This window comes from Acanthopagrus latus, chromosome 7, assembly GCF_904848185.1.
Source record: "Acanthopagrus latus isolate v.2019 chromosome 7, fAcaLat1.1, whole genome shotgun sequence".
Taxonomy (NCBI): Eukaryota; Metazoa; Chordata; class Actinopteri; order Spariformes; family Sparidae; genus Acanthopagrus; species Acanthopagrus latus.
Genome location: NC_051045.1, coordinates 28,020,190 through 28,025,417, shown reverse-complemented (window position 1 = coordinate 28,025,417; position 5,228 = coordinate 28,020,190). Strand labels below are relative to the sequence as shown.

Below are 5,228 nucleotides of genomic sequence, written 5' to 3'. Positions count from 1 at the left end.
AATATGCAGCAAGATTTTTTTTTTGTGCGTGCATTTGTCTGTTCCTGTGTGTCTTTACCTGGTAATTTCTGTCTGTGTGCAGTTCATTTCAGTTGTAGGAACACATGTCCTTTGTCTCTGCCTATCAAAGCGGTCCTGTTCCTAAAATTAATTACTCCTTTCATCCCTAAGCTGACTGTTTTCTGTGGAGGCACCTTGCAGCCTCATCACATCTTCACCTGGCATGGAGGATGATGTTGCCTTGCCATAAAACTTTCAGAAGGACGCTTCACAGAAGATTCCCCTTTTGCTATTTACAACTCATTTGTCTTTCCCGCCGCCCCCGAGACAGACACATTCTCCTTTCTCTCAGGTCAATCGAGGCTCAGCACTCGGGAATCCAGGATCTGAGCATCTGGAGGAAGACAGAGAACTGTTGTGTGACAAAGATGTGTTAGAATTGAAAGTCTTTGCAATTGTAAATTAGGTAACGATGGCTGCTGGTCGATGTCTCTCTCCCTTTGAAGATACATTCTCCAGTGAGACATCAATTTGGAGGCCTTACCTTGTGTCTTTCTCCTCCCTTGTCAACCCATTTTGTTTATGACTGTTATTGTAGAGCTGTGGCATTCCAATCTACAACGGGTTCTGTACTCATCAGATTTCCAACAAGTTTTAAATAACCATCAAATCAGAATCTCATCTTCTTATGTAAACAAATTAAGAAATAGCAGATAGCACAAAGAAAAAGCGTTCATAAAACTGATGTTTTCCACATTTCTCTAGTATAAAGTTTAGCTAAGATGACGTTTTATTGTTTAATGTGTCTGGTGTGAGGTGGAATCACAGCATCTCCTGATGATGAGTCCTGGTATGATTGGAACAGACTTTCAAGAAATCTTTTATTTGATTCTTTTTGGTTATTTACCAGTAAATGTCTCTGACATTTTTTTGTTAACAAGTATCAAGCTAGAAGTAGAAGAAATATGTATAAATCCTCAGTTCTACTGTATATTCAAGTGTGTTTTTATGTTTCAATCAAGTTCTTATTCCTTTTGAATGATAAGTGATTTCAGTCATGTCATATTCTTTTATGTAGACAAAGTCCACCAATTAAGCCATGGAGAAATTCTGGGAAAGGTGAAACACGATCTCGAAACATTAAAACAATAATTTAGTTTTATCAAATTGCATGAGTTTAGACTTATAATGTTGTCTAAGGTGTGAACACTGTCACCCCACCCCTTTGGGTCTACCTGCCAGCTGGGATAATAAAACTGAGAGACATGCTCTCTCTCGTTCTCTTCCTTTAACTCTCCTCTTCTTTTCAAATCATTATTTATTATTATTATCATTATTTTAAATCACTTTCCCTTTAATTTTTTCACTCTCTTCTTTTTAAATTGTGATCCTTCACTTTTAATTTTTGCAACACACTCTAAGACAAGCGATGTCCACAGAAATCAACTTTGTATTTTTCTCAATTTTATAATTTGTGGTGTTGAATCACTTCTTTTAAGTGCTTCCACTTTAGTGGAAGTACAAAGTTCTCTTTTTTGTCATTTCAAGTATTACCGCCTGATTCAAAGGAAGTGAGTTCAATTTAATTCATCTTGCACTGAGTGACGACAGAAGTTCCGCCAGGCCAGCATTTTGTCTCCCAGTTATTTTAGTCAAGAAGTTGAATTCATTTACAAGTCAGAGCTTAACAACCACCACTAGAAGCAACGAAGAGGAAAAGCTTTATTAAGACCATTATCATTGATGAAGATGTTGCAGTAATCGCGACCTCCCTCAGGTGGTGCCCCATTTATAAGTATAATCACCAGTGATTAATTAAATTTATTAAAGTCTCCTACACAGTGTATAATATAAATTTTCATCAGATATGTAGGTTTATATATACACTGTAAAAAGCAATGTATAGAATTTACCCAATAAATTTGAGGTAACAATTTCCATCTACTTTTTTTGGGTAGATTTAATTCCACAGTGTCAGTAGAAAATAACTGAAATAAAAAGCTATGAAATACTAAAATAAATTGGGTTATATTTACCTCACATTTCAACAACTACTTACTCATTAAAATTGGGTAAAATGAACTCTTGATTGCTGAGTAGGTATTACCTATGTATTATAAGTACTATATATCTAAGTATTACTATTCAAAATTAATTCATATGAGTCACTAAGAATTACTTATTCAGAGAAGGTAAAATTTACCCCTAATAATTACTATTCAAAAATAATTATTATCAGTTAGTAACCATTACTCACACCATTCCACCACCCAAAAATGACATTCACATGATGATCATCACAATGTTTTTAATCAATTATCAAAAACACAGAATAAAGCCTCACAGTGCTTTTCAAGGTATAAACATGTTTCAAATCTCACTGAAGTAACAACTTCATGTTTCTTGATGACAAATGCATCTTCCCACATCCAGCTTGATCAAAAAGAAAAAGTGACAAGATCAGAGGATAGAAGAGAAGTGGAAATGAATGAAGAAGTATCAGGAGAGCAGATCTCCAAGGGATGTCCAGTAACAACAAGATTTTCTTGTATCCAAACTCGTGCCTCTTTAGCTTTACAACTTAACACCAAATCTGCAGTACAAGTACATTTATACAACAACCACAATACAATACAACAACAAACAACAAATAACTAAACTGCCTCAAATACAGACAACACTTTCAAGAGGTGACTTATATTATATTTTAAAAGTCAAAAGCCCACACATAAAGTCTGCCATGTTCCTGTGCATATACTCTATCAAACATTTAGATGAGAATAGAACAGGTGAACACCAACATATTTAAAACAAACTGAGGGTATTGACAAAGCCAGCCACTTTCTATTGGTGTTCCTTCTCTGTCAATCTGGGGAAATCAGGCAGCAAGGGAGTGGGCTGAGGCTGCACAACATACAACTTGTGTGTGTGTGCGTGTGTGTTAGTGTGTGTGTGTGTGTGGTAGGGAGGAGAGCAGCAGTGAAGAAAACTAAAATCACACTCCATCACAACTCTGTGTACAGATCCTCTTGGAACAAGAAGGGGAATGTCTATTGCATGAGCTTACTTTTGAGGCTGTGGACCTTCTTCTGTAGTTTCGCTGCGTCAAGCTCCAAAAAAAGTTTTTGAAATGTTTCAAACGTGTTCTTCAGCTGCTGTGGATATTCGAGGTTGAGGGCATATATCAGTCCCATCAGCAGAACACATGCCTTCGTTCGACTTCCACATTCTTCCATCACGGTGTTTCCCTCAATCACAATAGACACATCTGATGGATCCTCCTCAGCCATGACACTGTGCTGCACAATCACCTTCATTGTTTTGTCTGTATGGTCCTCACATTCCTACATGTTAAAAAGAAAGAAAGAAAAAGCATACACATTTTAATGTACATGTGTTATTGAAGATGATGTTCTAATACTTTTCAGTTTATCTTGCAGAGTAAAGGAGAGAAGAGGTGAGTGGACAGAAGACGAAAGGAGAAGGGGAAAAGAGGAGGTACTAGAAGAGAGCCGAGTAGAGCTGAGAAGGAGAGGGGAGAGCAGAGGAAACTTTCACAGCCACAGTGAGCCGCATACTCCGAAGCCGCGGGTCGCCGACCGCTGCACTAGACTCACTCAGAGTGACAGGAAAATATTACTATTTCCTCAGGCCATTAGACTCCTGAACCAGATTATTAACATGCCCTAAAACAAAACATAATGATTGTTCACGAGTCCCAAAACACGAGTCCGAGTCGAGTCTGAAGTCTTTTGAGCACGAGTCCAAGTTAAGTCTGAAGTCTCTGTGTGAGACTCGAGTCCGAGTCGCAAACTCGAGTCTCCATCTCTGCCAGGATGCTAACTGTTACCCATTTGAGTGAGAGTAGGGGCCCAGGTTGAATGTTGTGTTTCCAAACTGCAACGAAAAAACCCCCAGACTCTAACTGTAATAACAGAGACTTACCGTGCGTGCACACGGCGCGAGGCAAGTTTTTCGCACGATAAGATTAAAGTCAAAGTGAAGACGCGAATGGAATAAACACGCATATTTTGGCCACTCGCCGAAGTTCAAAATATTGAACTCGAGCACAAAAAAATATTCCAGCGGGCAAACTCGCGCGAGGCGAATATTTTAGTCGCGTCTGGTGTAAACGCACACCTGCCGGTAATGCTGACCATATTGTCTATAAACGGACCGCTGCATAGACCGACTCTAGCTGTGCTAGCGGAGTAAACAAACAACTACATGTGTGAGTAATTTCAGACGTTGGCGACATGTTGGTGTGTGAAAGAGGTAAAACAATACAACAGGTCCATAGCTTACCTTCCTTTTTGCAGTCCGGTCCGTGAGCGCAGCGGCGGATGGCGGCGAGCAGTGGCAATGAGAGGAAGTTAACGGTCCAAGTCCCGCTCAGTTTAGCGCATGCGCAGTTCGGAACACGGGACTCAGCTTCTGGGTATATTTTACCCTATTTACTCTCTATGCAATAGTTTTTACTCTTAACAAAGAGGTAGTAAGTGTATAATTTACCCGTTACTTTATAATTCCTTGGCTGACAACAATAATCAAGTACATTTGATACGATTTACATAGATAATATTTACCGCTCCCCAAAATCGCTCCTTACAGTGTAGATATATGCTTCTGCCATTTTCTGTCAAATCATCTTTACTCACTTCTTCAAAGGCTCTCTCAAGTTCCCTCTCAAATACATCTTCATGCTCCTTTTTACATAATGAGTCAAGGCCAGTGTTCCTACAGATATTGCGGTGTACACCTGTGAGGGGGTTACGTCTGCAGTTGTGAAGGGGTCACTGGAAGAGTTAAAGAGAAACTCAACACATTTTCTTTGTTATATCCACTAAATGAGTCAGCTGTAACACCTGAACACTATAACATGTAATGGTTGAAAAAGTTGGCTAAAAGTAATGACTTAGTTATTATTACGGCCCGAGCAATTGTAATTGAAAGAGAAAGAATTATTATTCTGTGGTTTAACTTCTGTTTTGGAAACCTGAACATACCCCACAAAAAAGTCTGGGGGACTGACACCGTAACTCCAACAGGAAGTCGGCTATTTTGATGTGTGGCGGCATTTTCCCCAAATTTATGCCAACTTTGAAAACTATCTTGTCCTAGAGCTTAAACACCACAGTCTTCAGACTCACTCAGTGTCATCTTCATGCCTGGAAGATGAAAAGTTATGGAAATCTTTCGGCTACGTCATACATGGTGGGCGTGATGGT

General features: G+C 39.1%; 1 long non-coding RNA gene across 1 annotated transcript; it reads right to left on the bottom strand.

The window, feature by feature from the left end:
- Positions 1-2,291: 2,291 nt before the first annotated feature.
- On the bottom strand, positions 2,292-4,921 carry LOC119023038. The gene is made up of 2 exons (XR_005076148.1): positions 4,306-4,921; positions 2,292-3,344 (listed from the first exon to the last, which is right to left on the bottom strand). It is a non-coding gene; the product is annotated as an uncharacterized LOC119023038 (long non-coding RNA).
- Between the last annotated feature and the right edge of the window lie 307 nt (positions 4,922-5,228).